The 26,718-nt window shown below is 42.6% G+C and overlaps 1 protein-coding gene across 2 annotated transcripts in view; it reads right to left on the bottom strand.

The window, feature by feature from the left end:
- dab1a (DAB adaptor protein 1a) overlaps positions 1 to 26,718 on the bottom strand; it is a 282,597-nt gene that overhangs the window by 148,149 nt on the left and 107,730 nt on the right. For both annotated transcript variants that reach the window (XM_075484619.1, XM_075484620.1), the window contains one exon: positions 16,278 to 16,323. The gene's annotated coding sequence lies outside the window, so the exon portion shown is untranslated. The remainder of the gene's footprint in view (positions 1 to 16,277; positions 16,324 to 26,718) is intronic.

The following is a 26,718-nucleotide window of genomic DNA, read 5'->3' as shown; positions in this document are numbered from 1 at the left end:
GCTACCCTCTTAAATAAATCAATTTCATTACACTTTTTATAATTACACACATGAGAGACAAAAACACTAGGCTACTTCTGACGTTCTGTGGAGATCTAGACCGCGGTTTGGTCAGATTTTAGAATGCATTCTAGAATGCGCCGCTGAGGGTGGCAGCACGTTGGAGTAGCTCTGTACCTCCTATTGAGATTTTCTTTTTCTTTTTTTTTTTTTCTAAATTTCGTTTCTGTTTTTTCTTTGAAGAAATTGCATTTTTTGGACAACTGTTCCTTCCTGCCTTGGATGCTGTGCAGCTGGAATGATTTTTCCCAATACTTTTGTATATTTTGCTCTTTTGTTATGATGCATAACCATAGCAACAGGGTGGTTTACAACAGGGAGCAGCTGATTAACATTGGAAAAGCAGAAATAATTCGACAACTGAAGCCAGAAATCCCACTGGAATTGAAAAGGAGGCGTCGTGGATGCAGAGCAGGAGCAAAGAGGAGAGAAAGAAAGAAGAAGTTCAAACCATCTCTGCCATCCATCATCATGGGCAATGTAAGATCGTTAGCTAACAAGTTGGATGAACTTCTAACCTTGACAAGGACTCAGCAAGAATATCGGGAATGTAGCATAATGTGTTTTACTGAGACATGGCTGCAGGATCATATCCCCGACTCCAGCGTCTCTCTGCCGGGCTTCCTGACTGTACGAGCAGATCGAGATTTAAAGAGTAGCAGGAAAAGGAAAGGGGGTGGATTGGCAGTGCTTGTCAACAACAATGGTGTCACACAGGGCATGTTACTGGGAAGAGTCGTCTCTGCAGTCCTGACATTGAGCTATTGGCAGTAAGTTTTCGTCCTTATTATTTGCCAAGAGAGTTCACCAGTGTTGCTTTGGTGGCTGTTTACATTCCACCCTCAGCTGTTGCCGACACTGCATGTGATGTCATCAGTTCCGTTGCTAAGATACAGACACAACACCCCAATTCTTTTGTGGCAATATCTGGTGATTTTAATCATGCCTCACTCTCTGCTACACTGCCAACTTTTCAACAGTTTGTCAGTTGCTCTACCAGAGAAAACAAGACATTGGATTTGTTTTACACAAATGTCAAGGATTCATACATTTCCAAATCAAGACCTCCCCTGGGTAAATCAGATCACAACCTTGTTTTTCTCTGTTCAGCATATAAACCCCTTGTCCAGAGACTACCTGTCACAAAAAGGACTGTTAGAAAGTGGTCGCATGAAGCTGAAGAAGCCTTACAGGGTTGTTTTGATGCAACCGATTGGATTTCTCTTTGTAAGCCACATGGAGAGGACATTAATGCCATGACTGAGTGTGTGACTGACTATATAAACTTCTGTGTGGACAACACCATCCCCACCAGAACAGTGAGATGCTTCCCTAATAACAAACCCTGGATCACCAGTGAGCTAAAGGAACTATTGAACAAGAAAAAAAGAGCCTTTAGGGAGCGAGACAGGGAGTTACTGAGGAGTATACAGAAGCAGCTCAAAGTCAAGATCAGAGAGAGCAAGGAGGTGTATAGAAAGAAGCTTGAGAGTAAACTGCAGAGGAACAATATCAGAGATGTGTGGTCAGGAATGAAGAAGATCACAGGCCTCAAGCAGAGGGAGGATCGGATGGATGGAAGTCTGGACAGAGCAAATGAGCTGAACACATTCTTCAACAGGTTCAGTTCAGGAACAAGCTCACCATCCTCCCCTCCTGTTCCCAGCCAAAGAGACATCCCACCCTCCTCTGACCCACAGCTTTCCTGTAACATCTCCACCTCCACCTCAGTCATGGATTCTTCTGCTTCCACTAGTTTGTCTTCAACCCAATCAGGAGATGCTGCTGTCCCCTTTGCCTCCCCCTCCCACTTTTCTGTTTCTAGAAGTCAGGTGAAGAGGCAGTTGGAGAGACTGAACCGGAACAAGGCTGCAGGTCTAGATGGTGTCAGCCCCCGAGTCCTGAAGGCCTGTGCAGAGCAGCTCTGTGGGATTCTGCAACACCTTTTCAACCTTAGCTTGACCCAAGAGAAGGTACCACTGTTGTGGAAGACATCCTGTCTGGTTCCGGTACCAAAGAAAACTCACCCTTCAGTCATCAATGACTACAGACCTGTTGCCCTGACATCCCACATCATGAAGGTCCTGGAGAGACTCCTGTTGACCCACCTGTGTAAGCAAACCAGCACATATCAGGACCCCTGCAGTTTGCTTATCGCCATGGAGTTGGAGTTGAAGACGCTATCATACACCTGCTTCAACAAACCCACTGTCATCTGGACAAAGCAGGCAGCACTGTGAGGATCATGTTCTTTGATTTCTCCAGTGCATTTAACACAATTCAGCCTGATCTGCTTCGTCTGAAACTCCAGAAGACTCAGGTGGAGGCCTCAACAATCACCTGGATTAATGACTACCTGACAAACAGACCACAGTTTGTCAGACTGAAGAATTGTGTGTCTAACCAGGTGATCAGCAGCACAGGAGCAAAACAGGGGACTGTACTCTCACCATTCCTTTTCACTCTGTACACTTCAGACTTCCAGTACAAGTCAGACTCCTGTCATCTACAGAAATATTCAGATGACTCTGCAGTTGTCGGGTGTATCAGAGATGGACAAGAAGCTGAGTACAGAGAGCTGGTGGACCGCTTTGTGGCATGGTGTGGGAACAATCATCTCATCTTGAATGTTAACAAAACAAAGGAGATGATTGTAGATTTCAGGAGAAACAGGGTCAGATCAAACCCTGTTTCCATCATGGGAGAAGAAGTGGAGGTGGTTGAGGAATATAAATACCTTGGTGTTCATGTGGACAACAGACTGGACTGGAGACACAACAGTGAAGCCATCTACAAGAAAGGACAGAGCAGACTGTACTTCTTGAGGAAGCTAAGGTCCTTCAAGGTTTGCAGCAAGATGTTGCAGATCTTCTACAAGTCTGTTGTTGAGAGCGTCATTTCCTCTTGCGTCATCTGTTGGGGCAGCAGCATCAGAACCAGGGACCTAAAAAGACTCAACAACCTGATAAAGAAGGCTGGTTCTGTTCTGGGGACGACTGTGGAACCTCTGGAGACAATAATGCAAAGAAGGATTTTGCATAAAATCAAGAGAATTATGGACAACCCTGAACATCCTCTCCATGAGACTGTTATCGGAAAACAGAGTCTCTTCAGTCAAAGGCTTCTTCAGTTTGGATGCAAAACGGACCGCTACAGGAAATCTTTCCTGCCCACAGCCATCAGCATCTATAATAACTCCTTGATTTAATTGAGTTACATCAACATTTAATTTCCCTCTGGGATAAATAAAGTTGAATTGAATTGATAGATTTTAATCAGATTAAAGGGTCACCCCAACACTGGGAGACCCTCAGGAAAACGATATGGGTTAAACATGGCTGGAATTATCCTATAATAGATAGATCTATGATAATGATCTAAAAATAACAATGATTATATGTTTCCTACTAATAGCAGGCAGTAATGTTGGACAACAGGGCTATGAGTCGCAGAACACCAGAGTGACACTTTAACTAAACTATTAGATTTATTTATGAAATATTGCTTGAGATGTCTTCAATGCCAATGGTCCAGGTTGTATTGACTACATATTTTGTTCATATAAAATGTGTGTGTGTTTTTCCAGCTGCCACTGGAAAAAAAAAAATAATAATAAAATAAAATAAATTCCCTACCTACCCATGACATCAACTGACAACCAATAGGAACCAAACTTTTTTTATTTTTTTTAGGCCTTTTTTAGGCCCAGCACAGATGGGGAAAAAAATGTAAGTAAACAAATAATTTGGTACAATCCTTTTTAATGTACCAGTTGATGTGCAGCACAGCATGAGTATACTGATCGTGTGCTGCTGTGTTTGTATCTAATGGTGAGACATCCTGTCTGTTGAGGGGGCTAAAAAGAATTCATGAGACGAAGCTCGGAGCAGACGGGCCATCCCTCAGTGTCAGAGATTCATCATTGCAATAGGCACACACATGTACACACACAAAGAGTCAGCTTCTTCTAACTTCATAATGCTGACTGACAAAACCAAATCACAGCCGTGCAGCAAGTAGAGAGAGCATCACAGTCCCAAGAGAATCCTCAGTACAACACAAATACCATTTCAGATGCACAAACACCTCCTTCGAAGAATAAGTGTGTGCATAGTCATCCCATGTGGTCAGTGGAACACAAGACAGCATTGTCACCCTGTGAGCCTACTGTGATATGAAGGTGTTGACAGGTAGCACTCTATCGGGACTTGTGAGACTACAACAAACTAGTGTGGCTTGCAGACACACACACACACACACACACACATTAAGATGCACAGGACATGACATGACAGATTGTGAATCTCTGCGACAATGTGGGATCCTCAGCACATCAATAATGCAGCGCCTTTGACAACTGGAGGAATCAAACTCCCTTCTGCGTCTCACTCTATCATCCTCTTACTTTCAAATTTTTTTTCCCCACATGTTGCCACCTCTTGCTCACTATCGCTCCATCCATCTCTGCTCACTTCGTTACACTCATTTGCTACAGCATGAGAACTGAGTGGGATTCAGAAAGCGGGAAACAGGAACAGTAAAGCCGCCGACGTTCAAACAACTTTGCTGGATTGTATCGAGAATGACAGAGTAACGCATCTGACTTTAAAGTTAAAACACACCTAAAAAGCAGAAATTGACAAGAGGATTTATACGTGTGTGATTAATTTATCTGAGTTGTTAGCTGAAGGTGTGTTATATGTGTTGATTAGCTTGCTTGCCAGCCACTTACACTCAGGCTCAAGCACACATAAACAGAAAAATGTGACAATAAGCAAAGAGCAGCAACTTGTGGTGGCACAGCGGCTATCTGTTGCGTTGACAGATGAGAAATGCTGGAGTCTGTACATATAGTTGCACAGAGAACAGAGCTGGAGGCTTGCTGGGTTTGGAAGTCACTGCAGTGACTGTCACCAACTGCTATGCCATTGAACTGTCACATAAATCTGTACTGTGTAGCTCCCAGTGTGTGCATCCCTGTCTATCTCTCTCTGTTATGCGTTTCCTGAGTTCTTCACTGTCGGTTTATGATGACATTTTTTTTTGGTGTGAAATAAAAGACTAAAATCTTTGTAGATCTTTATAACCTTTCACAAATATAAATGAGGCCTGCCTAAGCAGATGTTGCACATCTTACATGTGGATCAGTCTACATGCTACGTCAAAAACTTGCCACTTTCATTGAGTAGGTTGCAGTTAAAGCCTGATTTATACTCGGAAACCAGGTCGTCTGCGTGTGTGTCGCAGTTAACGCAGACACTACGCAGACACTCTGGTGCACCTCCTCAAAATTGTAACTCACCGCAGACAGTGCCGCAGACATCGCCGCAGGGAGGAGAGAAAGGAGGCCTCTGATTGGTCAACTCTACATCCGCTCTACACTATGCGTATTTCCGGTTTGCTAACCGGCTGACGCTAACCGTGCTAACCGTGACGATTCTTTCCCTCTCTGCCAGCTCCAGTAGTAGCAATATTTCTTCTATTTCTAGATCGATCAGCTGCATCTCAATCAAAGTGCGCATTCGTCCAGTCGCCATTGTTGTTGAATGACCTCCGTAACCGTAACACCCACAATCCTAGCTTGTTCGTGATAGTCCCTCTTGCGTTGTGGCGTGGGATTAACATAGCGCAGACAGCGCTTCAAGGCATAAATCAAATATAACTGCGTCGTGTCTGCGACAAGCTCACTGCGACACACTGCTGCGAAGTATACACGAGCCTTTAGTAGTAGTTGTTTCCTGTAGTGAGATTCTGAAAAAAAGATTATATGCTGGAAATAAAAAGCAAAGAGACTGTCATCTAAAAGGAGCAACCAACTAGCATGCTCACCCTATAGTCAAGATCAAATTAGTCAGACAGAAATAACAGCATCCACTGAGAATCAGGACATCTGGAATAACAAAAGAAAAAAACAAAGAAAACAAAAGCAAAATCAATGTCTAATAGGGCAAGAAACACAAGCACATAGATCAGACGGATCAAAATAGTTTAGACTTTAGAGCTGTTTGACTAAAATTGTGCCCAAGAATCAAGACAATCAAAGCTTGTGAGCTCCAAGAAGCCAATCCAGCCAACACATCCATGAAAACCAGAACTTATTCTTGTTTTTGCATTCCTGCCTATACATACAGCTATGCCACTAAGTGTAGCTTCTTCTTTTGGGTGAGGAATTAGCATCATCTGTTGCCACTTCCTGCTGAGTTGAACTTGTGCTTTCCTTATGTCGAGTCTACAACTTTGGGCTCTTTTACACCAAACTGACATCAAGATCAAGCGGAGATGGCAGAGACCCCTGCTGTGTCTCCTCAAGTTGTTATATCGTCTGGGGAAAAAATGTTTTTGAACACACTGCAAAGACAAACTCCTCCAGCCAACTCTGACCTGCAATGTACATATGTGCAAGAGGACACAACTTTACAGTGCAGAATGGATCAATTATTCAGTAAGTTAAAAATAAATGTAAACAAAACAACGTTTGTATAAAGCCAGCTCATTATTATTTCAGTCACTACTGTTCAGCTCAGTTATGGGCCGGTTTAACGTGTTTACATAAAAAAAAACAACAACCTGTGTTTCAATTTAAAGTAAGACATTTGGATTGTGTTATGCACGTGTGCTTTTATGGAGGATTTAAGCTTCATGCATAAAAAAAAACCTGTTAAAGTCACATTTACACATATACAATAGAGTTCATTCACGACACTGAACAGCAATCAGAGTGATCTCTCTCACTGAACGACCCAACGGCGATTCGACATGATGAATCAGCTGAAAAAAGCTTTGCTGGGGTCTGACAGAGCAGGCGGTGTGTTACACACTGAAAAGACAAGACACACAACTATCACAGATGCCCCAGATGTACCCGATGGCTAATTGCCAGCTTAGTGTATAGGAGCCCTTAGATACCACACATTATTGCAGCACATGTCCCACATGTACACAAAAATGTGTACACTGCAAAAACAAGATATACACTGGAATTTTGCTTTAATATGAAGGTTAAAAATGTGAATGCAAAACTGCCACAATTGCAAATTCTGTGCACTACTTGTTGACACTTTCCTTTTCTCCCTGTTTTTTCCTACCACTCCTTTGTAATGGCTGAGAAACAGTCGACCATGCGGCTGGTCACAAGTGTTAATGATGCACGGCTAACGGAAGACTGCTCTTCTTTCTCTGAACAGTTCATTCTAACCTGAACTGTACCTGCAATCTAAATGGATCTGACAAGTGTGCACAGGCACAGCTACACACACACACATTACAGACATCAACTCATCCATATAATGCTGACAGTCAGTATTGCTCTGCAGAAAGATATTACTTAGCTGTATTGCACTGCTTGCATTTGCAACAGAGAAAAGCATATTACTCTCAAACACCATTTATGTGTGAGACTGTAGCTTACTGCTGTAAGAAAATAGTTTCCCTCTCAGCCATATTCCTTCAACCAGCCCTCTCAGCGTACTCACATTGCACATGGCAGCTTGCTGGTTTGGCATTTTGCTCGCACTGAGACAAACTCTTTTTCGAGGTTTAATTCTGTAAGGCCAGTGTCTATGAGCACAGCTACATTAATTGGTGCCACTACAAATGAACGCATGCACGGGCAGATGCCATTACAGCAGTAGCGTGTCACAGGGCTTCTTTGGGGAAATTGCGATGGGAGCAGGGGAGATTTTTAGAAGTCCCTTTACATTCAAACACATGCACACATTTCTCTGCCTTTGAAAAGCAAGTGTCACGCGTGGCGCCACCATCTCCTCTCAAAATGTGAAACCAGAAAATAGTATTGAAGCATGGAGTACAGAAAGAGACCCCCTAATTTGACATGTGCTTCTTTAAGTTTATCTCAGTCTATTTTTTCAGCCCATACTGGCACTGATGCCCTATTGTGCTTTTTATTTTCTATTGTTGTATTTTGTTTTCTCAATCCTGTATTGCCTGTGTTCTATTAACCTCCCATAAGCAAATCTAGTGCCAGGCCTTCCTCGCTGCCTCTTCCATGGATCCCAGCTCTGTGGTTTCCAGGCACTATGACAATGTTTTCCTCAAGCCCCATTAGTGCCTCCTCACACCACTAACAGCCATGCAGCACACAGAGGGATGAGAGGGGGTGGAATGAAGAGGAGGATTACAGAGGAGAGGCGAGGGAGGAGGAGATAGGGTGGGGGTGCTGGGTGAGACAGAGGAGAGTGGCCCGGGCAGGGTAGCTGGCCAAGTGAGAAAAGTATAGAGAGGGATTAATGGAGACTGAAGGGGGTCAAGAGAGGAAATGATTAAAAAAAGAGAAGCATAGGGGCTATGCTGACAAGAGATATGGAGGGGGGGAGTTGTTTGGATGGGGAAAAAAAAGAGTTAAGGGTTGGGTGGGATGTGAGGGGGTTGGGAATTGTGGGCTCTTCCAATATGGTTGTTTAGTAAACACAATTTGCATCGAACCAATACCGATAGAGTTCTGTGACACAGTTATTTGCATGCATTTGCATAAAATTAATCCCCTTCCAAATCTCTGCAGCGATCGTTTCTGATGCAGAAAATAAGTCAACAAATGAACTGACGCATTGAAACAAAGCAAACACATTGACACAGACTCATGCTGGAAGAGTGTATGGGAGAATATGTGTGGCAGAGCATCTGTGGGAAGCCATTCTTTGAAGCTGTTTAGTGGATTTAAAAGAAAACAAAGATGATCTCATGCTCATTTCTTATACCTCCGCCTCAACAAATACTGCATACTTCGATCTCTTTCTTATCTTTATTTTCTGTAATTGATGCACACATATGGATACAGTTTGAAAAATGATAACATTAATAAAGCATTCTTTTCTTTTTCAAAATAGCTGTGGAGTTGTGTTCTGCACTGTTAGCCAGTTTCCCCACTGCAGCAGTTACGTGCATTGTTCAAAGGCACCACTACTGCAAGGAGATAGTAGCGGTTACAGTAACAGACTCCTGTAGTCTAACTTCACACTTCGCTGCAGTGATGCACAGGTGCACTGCTGGGTGAGGTTACAGGTGCAAAAGCACATTTCTGATGACAATCAACCACAATGCTTGACGGGATATTAAACAGAGGCCACCACAGAACTGTTAAAACAGCTACTAAAACAAATATTTTACACAAACAATGAGAATAAAAGGGACGATTCATTGAGTGCCAGTGCAATTTACAGCCATGCAAGGTTTCTGTACAAGGCAGCAAAATCTCAGACAGAGAATAGCTGAGAATAAAGCAGAACATTTAGCATAAAAGAAGTTGATTCACAACAAGACTAAAACAGAGTGAGTCCTGACCTAGAGGCCTAAAGACCAAAATAGAACTCTGTGGACTCTAAATGGTTGCTGATGTTGCTCTATAACTACATAATTGCTTTCTAAGACATTTGATGTTTCACCTTTAAAGGTGGTGACAAGGCAGTGCTACAACTGACTCTTAAAAACAAATCTATTTCTTCAGATTTCTTCAAATAATGACCACATCATGAGAGCAACTGGAATGGGTATTTGAAGATCAAAACTGATATCACAAATACTCAGATGCAAGGACAAAATTCTTCTCCTCGCTAATGAATTCCAGCAGGCTCAATATGGTGGGAAAGAAAATAACCATATGAAAGATTCCTTCACTAATCATTTTATCCATTTTATCCAATTCAAGCTACAGAGCATGAAATAATGCAGATTCTGCTTTCAGGCCGAGTGGGCATTGATCAAACACATTTCGATGGTTTTGCACCCGTAGTTGTGTTTGTGTGTGTGTGTGTGTGTGTGTGTGTACGTGTTTGAGTGTGTGACAACAAAATAAAAGAAAGACTCAAAGTAGAATTAGGGCTGTGTCTCTAAGTTGTGAGCCCATCTGTGTGTGTGGCCATTGATCCAAGGCAGAGCCCTATTTGGCTGGTGAGGAGAGGAGCCAATTGATCAGAAATGGCTGTAATTAGAATCTAAATAAGACCTGCTGCATCGATCCCATCTCAGTTCTCAGCTCCTGCCTTCCGTAAATATGAGTTTGCTGAAGGCCAGTCAACCCTGCTCCTCTAACCCTCCCCTTTTAGCAAATGGCTTTCTGTATCAATAATTTCTGAAGTTTAACTTACACATCTGAATTCTAAGTAACTTGGATGATTGACTGAGCACAGTGTATTTGATAATCTGCTACCTGCAATTTCCATTTTCCCTGCACCACCCACTCAATAAAATGTAGTGATTTTCCAAAACAGAAGGTAGTGATTCCAAATGGAAAATGTTTTTTAAGACACAAATAATAGACCAAATCAGGGTGGCAACAAAAAAACTGTGCTGAGTCACTGATGCCTTGTCCATCAGCAAAAATATAGCTGCTTGAGGGCAAACCCACTTCCACCTACACATAAGCACACATTCCCCTACAGACAACCTCTGCCAGCAAGATAAAGGCTAAATTATGGGATCTGTGAGTTGCCTGGTGAGGAAAGCATCATGAAGACAGGATGAGGCAAGGAGTAAATACCCCTCACAATATGTGTTTCTTCATGTGTTTTAACAGTCATTCATGCCAAAGGCACACAGAAAATAACAGGCCATAGTTTTACCACTTTGTCCGGCTTTTAAGATGTATTACTCTGTCATTCCCATTACGATCACAGGGGCAGACGGAGAGGAGAGATATATTTATATAATTTACACATAATGGAGACACATGAAACAGAATGTCATTCAGGTTGTTTATACACTCATATCTATGTGGCTCAAAACTGAATTAGCATTGAAAACACATAAGCATGAACGATTTTAGAAGGATACACAGTGCATTGACGTCTGCAACTGTGCGCAAACGCATTGTGAAAAGAAAATTACAGATTGGTTCCATGTGATTTTTATATATAATAATAGAATGGTTAGGATCGCGAGGAGTAAGTTTTCTACCAAACTTAAATTATAAAAAGAAAAGCTCTGAATGGATATTGTTACAAATGTTTACTGAGTTTCTTTTGGCCTCAATCTCCCCCTAAACAAGGCAGCCGTATACCCTCACCACGATGTTGATGAAACCATATCAGCATTAAATCTTAAGCATTAAGCACTAGCCTTAAGTATTTTTGCAACAAAGTGGAACATGTGCATTACTGAAGGGTAGACAGTAATAGCCTGAGAGAGTGACCTGTAAAAAGCGAGCGTGGGAAGATGGTGAGAAAAGCTGTTGCGGTTCTCATGTGAAGACTTTGTGGGAAATTAGACATACTGTACCCGGTGCCAGCTGGACTGATGGGAGGCAGTCTGACTCTCATTGCAGTATTACAGCTTAATGTCACAGTCTCACAGAACATAAAGAATGATGTTTATAAATGCGCATGAATGACAGCTTAATATTGGGCTCTCATGATAACGCAGTGTCTGGAATTGAAAAAAGCTCATTTATGTGCGTGATATGATTGTTCTTATCAGAATTAGAACACTAATCTGTATGCATCTTTTTTTGTGACTGTGTGTGAAGTTACAGGCAATGATTCTGTTGTTTTTCTGATTCATTTTTACATTACCATTTAGCTTTTTTCCTGAATGTGAAATACATTTATTTCTGTAATTGGGTACCTCTTATTTGCTACCGTGCAATCACCTTCCTTCCAAAGCTCCACACATTTTTTCCCCCCCAATATTTATTGAATTTCTTGGGACAGGTATTGTGAACTACTCGATGGAAAACATATGAGAAACAATGTCCAGTCTATATTATGAATATTCAATGTACACAATGCAAAAAAAAATGTCTTTAAGGGCAAGTTTTTAACAATAGTCTTCCATATGGGGAGCATTTCCAAGATCGATAAGCCATTGGTGGAACATTGAGCTAGATTTCGATTTTTTTATTTGATTCTTTGAATTCCCCCACTGGGGGATGAAAAAAGTATTTTTCTATTCTATTCTATTCTATTCTATTTAGATTTCCACAGTAGTAAAATGAATCACTCTGCAAGCAATGTGCAGAGTGGTCTGACCAACGTCTTTATCAACCAGAGAGTTCGCAGATATTCTGAATATAGCAAGCAAAGGGTCTGGTGCTATTGTTTTTCTGTAAACATTTGATATATACAGTCAAAGAGAATAGGCGCACATCCTGAGCTGATGGGTAAGCATTCTTGGGTTTTCTTTGTTCTCACACATACATAAAGGGGAGACATAGGGCCTGGAATTAGTTTAATGAGATCTATGTAGAATCTTTAAAATCCAAGTGAAGCAAATACAGAGATTTGCATGGAAACAAGTTACATAAGTTCAACCCTTAAGGGATAGCAAGAGGCAAAGACTTGTGTTTTGCCGAATTGTGGAGATGGATTGCTGAACTGTTTAGAAGCACACACGAGGCTGCATTGTTTCACCACTGTTACTACCTCTGCTGTCGGCTCAGAGGTACATCAGTGGCGGATCAATATTGACCCCCAGTTCTGCCTCTATACTTTCTCACATGACACCATGCGCAATAAAGGGGAATCAGTCCCAGCTTGTAAAGGCATATGTGAATGAAGCTTATATAAGGCGCGTAAAAGCCGATCCCATCCCTATTACTCAAACTCCATAAATATGTGTATATGTGTATTAGCCTTGGTCTTGCAACTGGCTAGCTAACTGTTCTCATCATGGAAATGCCTCTTCACTGGACGCCAGAACTTGGGCTGTCTACTTAAAGTGTGGAGGAACAATAAGTGCAAGAAAAACTGGATCAATTTCATGAAGAGTAAAGCTGAAATACAGCACCACTGCAGACCTGGCATCGCCCCAGCAGTACCAGCAGTACCAGCAGTGCCAGCAGTGCCAGCAGCGCATCGCCGATGTTCAAGGGCAGCAAACCTACTGAGAGTTTCAGGAGTAACTACAGTCAGTGAACGCTCTGTCGTTTGATTTTGTGCAGAGCTGCAGTGAAAGAGAGTTCAGGATCACTGCCAACAACCAATTTATAATTCACCTAATACTTTCACAAACTTTTATATCATAGCTACATACACCAAGATACTGCTGCAAGCCCCAGACTGAGTCTCTCATTCCCCCACTGACATGCTCACACACCACCAATGTCTGTCTGCTGAATCCTTAGCAGCTATAGGACACCATGAGCATTTAAGTATCACAATTTAACAATGTTGGTAAATTAGTCCACAGCAGCATGGTGAATGAAATATTTATTATCTGCAGATGGTTGTTTGGGATTTCATATCCAAGCATTTTGCTTTGGTTATATTTTAATCTGTTCTGCTTACTCCCTATTCTCTACTCCCTGCACTCATTTGAGCTGATGTGAGATCTGTCCATTGGGGGGATCTGCAGCTACCCCCAGCATATGAGAACAGGGAGCACTGCACATTTTCTTGTAATTTTGAAGCCTAATCTTTTTTTAACTTAATGATTGTCATGATCATTCATGTTTGGCTGAGTGACTGACAACACATTTGACTGTGGTGTAGATTTATTGCAGCTTTAAACAATGTCTAACACTTACTAGGCTGTTGTATATTATACTATAAATCCCTCCATGTGTCATCTCTAATTTAGGTATTTAGCTTTTCTGCTCATGCATTCATAATTTTGGCACTGGACAGCACAATATGAGCTTGCAGTAATGAGTAAAGAAAAGTACTTGCCCCTTTGCTCTTGGGGCTGTGGTGCACAAGGTTGTTGAGAACAGCCTGTTCCAGGGCAGGTTCATAATTTGGTAGACATGTCCTAATACAATTTCTTATTTGCAGGTATCTAAAGAAATCTACCGATGGGAAACAATGAAGTTGTTTCAATTGTTGGTAGGATACCAGTTTACCTCCCACATCTAGGTTCCCAGTTGTGACCATGTTTTTATCTTTTCAGTTAGAAAAAGTAGGATCATTTAAACCAGGAGGAAAAGCATAGGACCTGTCCAGGGTGTCCAATGACAGCAATGACACCCCGACCCTAAATTGGATTAAGCGGGTAAAGAAAATGGATGGATGGATGGATGGATGAAAAAGCATGGGGTCCACACATTAGGCTACCTAGATAGACTTTAGGCAAATTAAAAGAAAATGCTGGATTTGTTTCCATATTATTAAATCAAAATGACAGTACTGTTTATGTGGGACAGATATCTTGGCTGGGTTATCCAAAAATACAAGATGGGATGTATGCCCACAGGCCACTTACTCATCCAAAAGCCCAGAAATTGTAGAGAGAGTTTGATCAGAAAAAGTCAAATGCAACACATCGTCTACACATTAAATATAACAAACATAAAAGAACAACTTACGCCTACAAAAAACCCAGACAATTTAAGAACAGCGTTACTTCAAACTCAGATTACCTTCCCAATCACCTCTTACCCCCCAAGGCAAAGAAATTTAAAGGAACTGTCTGACACACACACGCCAACCAGCATTAGAAGAAAAACATACTGTACTAACAGCAGTGATATTCTAATATGTGCAGATCTGTGTATATGTGTATGTGTTTGTGTGTCACTGACTTCCTATTCCATAGACTCAGCAGGAGAACTGCTTGAGCCTTAATGAGGCTGTTAATTAGTGTGCTTTAGAATATACATCTAATGAGTGGCAAATTCGTGCACACACACAAACACTTCTGCACACATCTGTGTACATGGAAGAATGGAGGCAGATGGACAACGGGGTACAGAAATGACACACATCTGGTTCAAATCTCTCTCAGAAGACAAGTGCGTAAATAAGAAAGAGGGAGTGTGGGTGCAGTTTGTAGTGTATGTACATGTTGAATCTGATAGTGTTGAAGAACACAGACCAGCAGGAAAGCTGTTGCTTGAGGCATTTCTCAGTGTGAAGTGAGCTAACATTCCTGTGCATGAAGAGAGACGAGCTGGAAGTAAAGACAGTTCTGAGCCCCATGCCATCTCTGCTCTCCACCATCTGTTTGCACACACTCCCTAATCACACCTACTGCTGCTATCAGACTGTTGTCAGACTGAAATGTATGTTTTTGTGAGGTTCTGAGTAACATCCAGTTAGATTCTTCAACTGATGCCTGGACATTTTGAAACTACACAACGGGTTTGTAATGGGTCCATTTGGGTCCTCTGGTCATAAAAAAAACAAGATCTCACAGAAAAAACACGATTCGATTCCAGTCAGAAACAATAACACATCAAAACTGGAGGTATAATGTTTTCAGTCTGACAGCAGCATCATGATGCAATGCTGCTACATCAAATGTTGTACTGTAGACAGATCCAAGTCAATCAGATTTCCACAGATGCTGTTAGATCAACTAATGCTGGATTTCTCACAGACACACCAGCTTGGATCTGCAGCACAGCCTTTAGCATCTATAAAGGCAAACGACCAAACCACCTACACATTAATAGAGGTGGCCAAAGTGTGATTGCACAAAGCAGTCATCAAACACTCGATTGTTTTATTTAGAATATTCAAGCGTGGCTAAATGTCACACTGTTCATCATCCAAAAAAGAGTTAGTAAATATTCATACACAAACTAAGAGAACAATTGTATCAGCAAAAAACAATGAAATCTAAAGAAAAAAATCTAAAATCACCCCAATTTAACGGGATAAAAAGACAAACTTTATGGAATAAGAAAATTAATCTACATTTGTGGTAGATCACAACATCTTCTCAACATAAAAGTAGCAGTGACTCACAACAATGTTTAGATAGCAGAGTCCCATGCAGCACATTTATTATCCTCAGTGTTCCGGGAGAAAACTCACGATGAGACAGAAATTCCAGCTCTCAAATCTCCTGTGAGTTCAGCACAAGGACAGCTCCACCGCAGCTCACTGAGAACGTTTCCCCTTTTAGAAGATTTGTGGAGGCCAGAAAGGCTCATGTATGAACTCAAAGAGTCCAAACAATATGGGTCTTTGTGAACTGAATTACATTCTCCACTGTGACTAGTTCAGACTTAATGCCCACAGCTGTTTTTTTTTCTGTCCAGGAATAAGGAATTTAGCATTACAGTGAGATTCTCGTGGGTGTACTGAAAACACTCTTATTGTTAGCTGCCATCATAAATTTCCATAAAAGTATAGAGAGCCATTATAGAATTTAAAGCTATAGGTTATGAGAAAAGAGTCAATAGAGGTTATGCAATAGCAATATAATAGCTCCACGGGCTCATTTCTTGCTGTGTACATGCAGCATCACATAAACAAAGCAGTTTGACATCAGTAACAGCTTACATGGGGGGGGGGGGTAGAAACAATGATTTTCAAAGTACTAACCTGTTCCAAATAGTCCAGGAGAAAGCAAGGGGAACAAACTGATTTTCTGTGGAAAAAATAATGATAAGTTACAAGCACATTTAGAACTGGGGTGTTGCATCTCGTTTCATCTTGGCAAAATAGTGTTTATTATTTTCTGAATAATTATTTGTTTACACAACAAGTTGTAGGAAACCAGAAAGTTTAGAGAAGCTGCAACCAGCAAATGTTAGCATGATTGTGATAAAGGCAAAAAAATCAACTGAGTGTCTACATATGTATATCCATGTATATGGGGTGGTTAAGTCAGACATTAAAAGCTTATGCAGGCGCATTAGTGTGGTTGCTCACACGGGAGAGTCTGTGAAAGAGTTCTCAATAAATGGATGGCGGCCAGAACTGCAGTAGAGATACTACTGAATCATCCACTCTTGAGCACATGCACTCCTTTTCACACATTTGTGCACATACTCCTATATGTTCACATGCTCACAAACACACACACACACACAAAAACACTGCCCCGCTCTTCCACTTTGCTGAAACTGTAGTCGCGTGCCCTTTCTGCATGGCGCGCTGCCAGCCACTGACAGCACATTACCAGTGTGTGACCCAGTATGTGCTGAAAGAGGAAGCATTTAACCTCCTGCCCTATTCTGCTGATGCTTCTCTCATACAATCTCATTCCACACTGAATATGGACCACACCACTTTGTTTGTGAGGAAAATGGGGAATGACTGGGGAAGCATCTTTGAAAGTCACTGATTTTAAATTTGCGTGTGTGTGCGTGTGCTTCGTTGACTCATATTCATTCTGAAAATCTTTTTTTTTTTTTTTTTATCATGTGTGTCTTTCTATTCCCATCTGCAATAGGATTCATTCCTGCCGTGTCGTGCTATCTGTGAGAACATCAATCTACAAGACTGACATTTAATCCCAAGCCTGGGCAGGTAGAGATACACACATATACATATTTATATGCACGGTGCATGAAAATACACACACAAAGCAAACACAAAGATAATATAAGCCTCTTGAAAACTCACACAGGTCTGTGAGGTCTCGCTTGAGGTCTGGGAGGACCTATCAACATGGCTTAAGTGTAGTATTCCTGCATGCCCCACACTGTGCATACTGGGTGACTTGGACAACATCAACATGGAAATTAACTCTGCACACATGGTCCTAACAGTGTTATGTATCGCAAAGAAAACTATTCTCATGAACTGGAAAGCAAAGAGGAATCTGTGTATTAACCAGTTTAGAAATGTTCTTTTAGATCATATTAGCATGGAAACAATGTCTGCCTCCTCAAAAGATCAACTGGCTGAATTTCATTCTCTCTGGTCCCCGCTGATTAGCTTTATCACATAGTGGGGGTGGTGTGTTGCTGTCCCGCCGCTCTGGGCGGTCGGTTGTGTGCTGGGGGGGCTGTGTGGCTTCGGGTTTCTGGTGGTCTCTCATGTCGTGGGGGCCGGGTTGATCATTGCTGGGGGGGACTGTGTGTCTGGCCTGGTTGACAGTTTGGGGGACTTGTGGGTGGAGCTGTCTTGCGGTGTTGGGCGTGGTCTCTTGGTGGGCATGGGGGGGTGGTCGCTGGCTCTGAGCCGGGTTGCCGTGCCGCTCTGGCGGGGGGTGTAGTGCTGGGCCTGGGTCCTGGTGTCTGGGGGCTGCCTTGCGCCCTGTGGGGTGCCCTGCCTGTGCCCGGGGGGTGTGGTGGTGCTTCTCCCCTGTTGGGGGCGGCTTGGGTGGGCCTGGGTGATGGTGGGTCTCAGGCCCGGGCTGCTATGACCAGAGTGATTGTGTGGTTTGTTTGTTGTTTATTTGTTTTTGTTTGTTTTGTTTGTTTTGTTTTGTTCTTTTCTTTATTTGTAGGTGGCCGTCTGGGGTGGGGTGGGTAGGTGCCTTCGGGTTGCCAAGTGGCTCCCCGAATACACTGCAGGCCCCGGACCTGGTGAACATCGGGCCCTCCTGCTCTGTGGCGGATGCCAGGAGACGGGGGTGCCTATTGCAGCCATTCCTTGGCTGCCCTCTCCGGGGGAGCCTCTCTCCCCCGGTCTTCTAGATCCCCATACCCCTCTCCCTTCTGGCTCCTGTACACAGCACACATTCACATACGTAGGGTTTGAGGGCGGGTGTGTTCTGTCGGGGGCAGCGGATGGGTCCACGTAGGTGGTCCCATTTGCTGCACTCTGCAGCCCCCCGCCCTTGTTTTAATTACACCTTAGACATTACTAATCATGAGACACACACACACACACACACACTCACACACATTAGGTTTTGGGGGGCGATAGCACTGAGTGGTATCTGGTGGGCGGGGCTCTTTGGGTATGTAGGCTGCCCGGAGGGCCACGCTCCCAGTTCCACAAGGTTGCTTGCCCCTCAATTTTAAATGCTCACTATTAGAAAATATCAAAGAGCCAGAGGGGAGAGGGGAGGGGTATTCCCGCACCCCTGTTGCCTGGTTGCTGCCTGAGGCGGGGGGGGGGGGGGGGGCAGGAGGAGGAGTTGTCCTGCTGGTTCGGGGTCTGTGGTGGCTGGGGGGCTGCTGGCCCCCGGATGTGCCCGGGATGGATGTGTTTTTTTTAAAATTATTATTATTATTTTTTTTTTTCTTTTATGTTATTTTCTTTTATTTTTTCTTCCGTATATGATCTATGGGGTGACTTGGTCTGGGTCCTGCTGTCCTCTGGCCTGCTTGTGCTGTTCCTGATGGGGGGGGGGGCATTGCTTCTCCCCGCTGCTGGCGGCCTCACCCACCTGTGGGCACGTCTTGACTCCCGGGGCGCTTGCCCAGGGGCACTGGGGCAGGTGCTGGCCCACTGCGGTTGGCTGTCTGGGGCGCCTGGCCCTCTCGGGTGTTGGGCGGGGCCCCTGCTGGGGGGTTTGGTGGCGCTTGGGCTCGCGGGGGCCGGTTCCGGCGCGCGGCCCATGTCTGGGTGGCGGGGGCCTGGCGGGGCTGGTAGGCTGCCACCTCTGGTCACCGGGGCTCTGCCCGATGCTTGTGGGGGCTCTGCCCGATGCTTGTGGGGGCTCTGTCTGGGGGCTTCCTCTGCTGTCTTCTGGGGGGATGCGTGGTTGTCCCTATAGTGGGCTTCCCGGGTTCTGTGCTCCTTGGGGGCTGTTGGTGGCCTGGGTCTGGGGGCCCTCTCGGCCTACTTCTGATTGCTGGGGGGGGATTGTGGCCCTATACACTGATATTTAAGCATGGTTATTATGTGGGACCATCTATGTGTATTGCATGTTCATGCACACACACACACACACACACTCACACTCACATTCATTAGCCCAGTACCATGCTCACTAAGCAGTTGTTGTGCTGTCCTGTGGTTTAAGGTCACCTGTGTATCATATGAGATTGCTGCTGCTTGTGTTTTTTTTGTTTGTGTGTTTGTTCTCTGCTTGTCTGCTTACAGGTGCTCCTGGTGCTTCTAAGGTTGGATTCCCCACAAAAGCCGTGAATTGTCTTCAGTTTTGTTTTTACAGGTGGAGCAGCTGGTTGTCTGATTTTTCATTCTTTTTTATGTTTGTCTCTTCATGTTTCTGTTCTTTTTTTCTCTTCTTCGCTTTCCCTCTCTCTCTGTCCCCCGGTCCGGTTCGGCACTATTATCATATCATGTTAAATAATGTAACAAAAATAAATAAATAAAAATGAGGAGTTGATAGGCATCAAGGGGAGCTTTACATTCATAAAGCTTCCCTTGGCATAGCAAATGTGTTTAGCATAAACGGTATTCAGATTACAATTCTGCTGCCACAATGCTGGACAGGACAAGGAAAAAAAAAAATAAAAATAAAAATAAAAAATAAAAAACTCACACAGAAACACAAATCAAAATCAAGCGTAGACCTGTGGTCTCTGTGTGAACACCGGATCCTGTAAGGCACTGAGAGTTTGTGAACTCAACGACAAGAGGGAGAGACGCTGAATGAGCGGGTCGAAGAAATATAATGCTTTGAAAACAGACAGAGGGAAAGGCTTTAAAGGGAAATGTCTTCCACATCAGTCCACTGGTGCAGGCTTTGACAGAGTGTTTCAGAGATACAGGTAATCAAAGAGAACAAGTTTCTGATGTGCAGAGGTCAATGGTCTGTTTAATATTGCTGGGATTTCATTCATACAACCCGCAGCTGTCTCGTCACACTGGCTTTTTCTGTGACTCTGCAGCCACACCCAGCTCCACGTGCCCAGATCATTTCCATCCGTTCTTGCCTTTTTTAATGTTCTTTAAGCCTCTCTTTAATTTCCATCCTCTCCGTCTTGGTCTCTAATACTCATTCAGGAGGTCTTTGCTATGTTCTCATTAGCAGTGGTGTCATTTACTACTTAAGGCTGATTTATGCTTCAGACGCAAAGCCTCTGACGCTCGGACGCAGAGCCTCTGCGAGCGTCAAAATCTTGACCACTCCCCCACGCAGAGGCTCTGCGCGCGTTGTCGTGCACCTCAGAAAAATCCTGACTACGCGACAGAGGCACGCAGACCACCAACGGAAGTGCGCAGACAAAAGCGGCTGTGATTGGTCCTCGGTGTGCCTTTCCGGTTGTCTGTGTGGCTTCCTCCTTTGCATTTTCGCCAACTCCAATAAAAGAAGCTGTTCTTCTTCGATGTCGAGCAACTCCAGATCCATATCTTGCATACACTTTTTTTTTTTTTTGAAAGATAAACACTTCTGCCGGCGCCGCCGAAGTTCTCGTCACCGCCCACCGAAATTCTCGCGAGGGGAAACTGCTGTGCGTCCCGAGAAATTCCAGACCAAGGTTGCAGAACCATAACATGAAAAGTGGTTCGCGACCAGAGCAAGGCAACACGTCAAGACGATAGACGCAGTACTATAATCCGCCCTTTAGTACTCAGCTTTTCCTTCCAATGATGATGACTTCTTTTAATAAGGTCATAATGAGGAATCCTTGTGTCTGTGTCTGTGATTACGTGTTCTCTTTTGCATGTTTGCGTGACTGATAAATGACAATATTCTTGCAAAACATAAAGGAACATGTACAAGAGTGTGTAAAGAGCTATTAAAGAAAAACTAAAAGCAAAGAAGCTAAGGGAGAGGAGAGCTATTCCTGAAGGGCACGAAAGCAGCAGGCCTTAGAATCAATTTTAATTAGAACTGTGCATCACCTGGAGTCATATATTTGAGACAGTGTTAGAGCAAGGTCTGTCGGAGAGCACGGCCTCTGTTGTCACACACTGGCAATCTCCTGACTGCTTCAGTCACAGAGCTGCCTCAGTAGCAATCCAGTCGCTGTCATTATCAACTCTTTCACAAGTGGAGGTCAAGTCAATTAAAACTGAATAAATTAAGACACAAAAAGCTGCTGTTTAAACTAACATGTCTGTTTTCTAATAGTTTTACCACTGTGTTGTGGTACATAGAGGACTGAAACTAAAATAAACACTGAAATTTATACAAAAATGAGTAAATTGCCCTAAAGTATTTTTCTATTCTATCTGTATTCTATTAAATAGTTGATATGATGAAAAACTGCCACCAAAATTAGGTAAACACTAATTTATAGAAAGAATAAAGGCGTAGAATCCAGAACAAATGCTCTAATTTCTAAATGTATTCATTTAATTTTACGTTAATACCGCTTTTTATCTATTTTGCATTTCTTTTTAATTTTTTTTATTGATATTGCTGTTTTCACACAGAAACACTGGAGACATTAAGAAGAATGTGCAGACAATTCAAACAGTTTTTTCTGCAGTTGCTGTTGACACGAGCACTTCACCTTTTGGTTGATGATCAACCAATAGATGAGGAGCTGAGCCCGTAAAAAACTTTCTATTTGACTTTCTAGCATTAATCATCATATCAACGATACTTTTGCTATACAACCCACTTGCCACTTGCTATACAACCCACAGTCCTAGAAAAAGTTGTATACCAACAGCTTAGTGACTTTCTCCTGTCTAACAATGCTTTTGATACTTTCCAGTCAGGCTTTAGGCCCCACCACAGCACTGAGACAGCTCTGATCAAGGTGACAAATGATATCCGCCTGAACACAGATGCAAGTAAAGTCACAGTCTTAGTTCTGCTGGACCTGAGTGCTGCCTTTGACACAGTTGACCATGCGATCTTATTACAGAGGTTAGAAGACTGGGTGGGAATCTCTGGTCGTGCTTTAAACTGGTTCAAGTCCTATCTGGAGGACAGGAAATATTTTGTTGAAATTGGTAACTGTGTCTCAGACCAAATGGCTATGACCTGTGGGGTTCCCCAGGGGTCAATCCTGGGACCCGTGCTGTTCAATCTGTACATGCTTCCACTAGGCCAGCTAATACGCAGCTATAATGTGTCCTACCACAACTATGCAGATGACACTCAGATCGACGTGTCACTGACGGCAAGAGAACACGGGCCTGTAGATACATTGTGTCACTGCATGGAACAGATCAGTGTGTGGATGCAAAACAATTTTCTCCAGCTAAACTCAAATCATTGAAATCATTGTCTGTGGCCCACAGAAACAAAGAGAAAGTGTTATCAGTCACCTTGAGACTCTCTCTCTAAAACCTAATTATCAAGTTAGAAATCTCGGGGTAATATTGGACAGACCTGAACTTTAACAGCCACATTAAATCTGTAACATCAGCAGCTTTTTACCATCTAAAAAACATTGCCAGAATCAAAGGAATAGTGTCTAAACCAGACTTAGAGAGACTGATCCATGCGTTTGTCTCCAGCAGGTTAGACTGCTGTAACGGCCTGCTCACTGGGCTCTAAACGGGCTGTAAGACAGCTGCAGTACATCCAGAACGCTGCTGCTCGAGTCCTGACTAGAACCAGGAAATACCACCATATTAGTCCAGTGCTCAGGTCTCTGCACTGTCGCTCAGAAAATAGACTATAAAACAGCTCTGCTTGTGTACAAGTCTCTTCATGGTCAAGCGCCAAAGTACATCTCTGACATGTTAGAGCCACATGAACCAACTGGGACTCTGAGAACCTCAGGGAGGGGTCTCCTGCCTCAGGGAGGGGTCTCCTGCTGGTGCCCAGAGTCAGGACTAAACAAGGTGAGGCTGCGTTTCAGTTTTATGCTCCTAAAATCTGGAACAGTCTTCCAGAAGATGTGAGACAGGCCTCAACTCTGACAATGTTTAAATCCAGGCTGAAAACAGTTCTGTTTAGCAGTGCATATGACACCTGAAAGTATTTTATCTGCACTCTTCACTTTTAAATGAATGAATTAATGATTATTTTGTATATTTTTATTTTTCCCCCTCTTCTTTGATTGCTTTTAACTGTGTTTTAATTTTTATGTTTTAAATGCCTTTTCTTTATGTAAAGCACATTGAGTTGCTTGTAGTATGAAATGCGCTATATAAATAAAGATGCCTTGCCTTGCCTCGCCTCGCCTCGCCTCTTACATTTGCAAGCTTACATAGTTTCTTACTTGTACAAACACTGAGTTTATTTTAAACATAGACAATCATACAACAAATAATGATGCAATGACGTCGCCCAGGCATTGATCCCAACCAACAATTCGACATAACTTACTGTAATAAATACTTATGCTGCTGTCCCTTTATGAGGTTGGAGAGACCGTGGATGTTTTCTTTTAAGATGATCATGCATAGCGTTTGTGCTGCTGTGGTAGGTCTGTCTGCTTTGTAAAGACTGCAGAGTATTGTTTTATTGGCTCCCTTACACTCGAGAAGAAGTCGGCACGTTGTTGAAGCTTTAATGCCTATTTCATCTGTTTGTCTTAAAATAGATTAAATCAATCACACGCTTCAAAATGTTAAGTATAAACTTTGACAATGACACAACCTGTAAGCTGCACTTGAAGAGCTGCGATAAGTGCAAAATCACATCAAATAAATATATGGCACGGAGTGAAGTACACATGCAGTATTATAATGTCCCCAATGAACATATGCACACTTCCACTGCAGTACAATTAAAGCACTGACTAACCAAGCAGAGTGGAGCGATGAAGTTCTGATAGAGTGACAGCAAGCAGAGTATGGATTTTGTTCCACTGTGTGGAGTGACACATTACATAATTAGACACCATGCTCATGACAGCTGCCACAGGTATGCACAGACACACATGCACGCATTAAATAAGAGAGAGGCGGCATAGCTTGGGACTAGTTCTCCCGCTGAGTTATAGCTCAGTGTAATAAAGACGAGGCTGCAGGCAGCTGCACCCTAACACAGCAAATTCCCCTGAACAAAAGCAATACTAAGTCACAACTAATAAAGACGAACAGACACACAAACCTGCTTCAAAACTCCATAACAGCTAACATTTCATTAAAGGGCATGTGTGTGCGTGTCAGTGAGTGTGTATGTGTGTGTGAGAGAGAAAGAGAGAGAGAGAGAGAGAAAGAGATTTTTGCCCTCAGGCTTTTCCTCTGATAAACAGTTGCATTAAAAGATTTCCTCCACATGAACACACACAATGATGAAAAAAGAAATTAAGAAACACGTGCGTAGAGACAGCACACACACAGTTACTCACAGAAAATAGAGGGTTAACCCAGTGAAGACTGGTTTAAGCACACATTCCCACCAGGGAGAAACCATTTTAAGTAAAGCTTGGTGTGATGTCAGGCACCTCTACAGGCAGCGAAGGTTATAACAGTACACAACTGCTTGGCTTAATAAACACAAAGGCTTGCTGGCTGCACAGATTACATGGGGAGTGGAGATGACAATGCAAAACAGCTGAATACATACAGGCAGTAATAGAATGTATGATGAAGGCAGAAAAAAAATCACAATGCAATCTCAAACATACTCCAGTCACACAATAGACAAAACTATCGGAGTGGAGGCCTTGATAGTATTCATAAATCAGCTCTTTAGTAGCCATGTTTATGTATGAAGGGATGGCAGAGAGACTTTGAGACAAGGGAGCCACTGAGGAGGACATTAAGTGTCTTTATAGAGACTGTCACAAAGGCCCAATCCTTCACGTTACTGACAAAATGGTCTTTCTTATTGTCTGCAATTCATTTCACATATATATCAATGCAGCTCAACCTTCAATCAATGTCATCATTATTTATGCTGCATCTTCAGGGTGAATAATATTGTATAAGAGCAAATTATTTTCTCAAAAAACCCAGAGTATCTTTTCTTGATAACCTGTCATCTCCTATTTCTTACTCTTATTTATTTTTAATGAGGATTGTACGAGTTTTTTAAAGATGGTTCCCTATGGGTTAGTGCAACACTCTGTAACACATAAGCACTCCCTCACTGTTGTTCACACCTTTTTAAAGACAATGTGCAAATTGAAGTGCCATTGCTTTTCCTCTGAAAGTCTGGCACATTCTATGAAAACAACATCAAAACAGCCAACACATTAGCCTGTGTGGGAGACAAAACACAGCCAGCCAGTTCCTCTAAGCTCACACTGAATTAATGAGGAAAAATAAAGAGAGGTTAGAGCATACATACATGAGGAGGACAAAAACAAACAGACATGTGGGTCCAACAAGTTAAAGCCATCGGAGTGTGTTTCTCTGACTTATTCTGTTACACGCAAACACATCTAAGGCCGTTCCATATCCCAAATCTACTGGGTTTCTTTTTCATTATGTGTCTCTGGAACTGTTCTTTTATTCGAAAGTGGTCCTTGCTGCAACACAATTAGGCTATCAGCTTTTAAAACAATGGAGTGTACGTCAGCCCCGCTGCCCATTTTGTGTGTTTAGTTTTATTACAATACACTTGAGATTGAATTATACTCTTTATTTATATTTCCTCTATGAGGTCTGACCTTCAGATGTATCAGCGCAGATCAGAGCCCAAAGCTTGATAATACTAATACATACTTTTTAGCAATTTGCAGGGAAATTACATGCACCACAATATTAGAGAGAGAAAATGAGATATATAATGAAGCAGCGATCCAAAGTCTAGAACAAATTTGCCCGGGCTTGGTCTTCTATTTCAATCCCTTTAATTCAGAGCTACATTGGGAAACAAATTGGACTTGAGGTTGCACTGGCACCAAAACTGAGATCCTCTGTCCTAATTTATTTAGTGCACTCTGTTAGTATGCAAGCATATTAAAAATAGCCTCTGCCAATGTTTAGAGGTTGGGGTGTCCTGATATAAGATACCCCTCACTGCATGTGTGCTCTATACTTGTTAAATATCCCAAGTTTATAACAATACAAGCCACATAAATCCATTCATTCATACACGCGTCAATTCCCTCATTGCATTTCCCTCTTTGTGCTTTGTTTCCAAAGCTCACATTTTGTAACCTGGAGCATCACACATTTTTTAAACACAACCATTTGAAATTATTTGTGGAAAGTTTTAAGAATCACATAAAAGGAGTAGAGTCCACTAAAATAAAACTTGTGTTGCTAAATCCAGTTGGAAGAGGAATGGAAACAACTTTTTCAGTGAGAAAATGTAATTACAAAATGCTCTTCAGCTCAGATGTAACCACAACCAGTAATTCCAGTTACT

This window comes from Odontesthes bonariensis, chromosome 15, assembly GCF_027942865.1.
Source record: "Odontesthes bonariensis isolate fOdoBon6 chromosome 15, fOdoBon6.hap1, whole genome shotgun sequence".
NCBI lineage: Eukaryota > Metazoa > Chordata > Actinopteri > Atheriniformes > Atherinopsidae > Odontesthes > Odontesthes bonariensis.
Note: the sequence above shows the minus strand (reverse complement) of the source record. Positions and strands in the feature narration are given on the sequence as shown.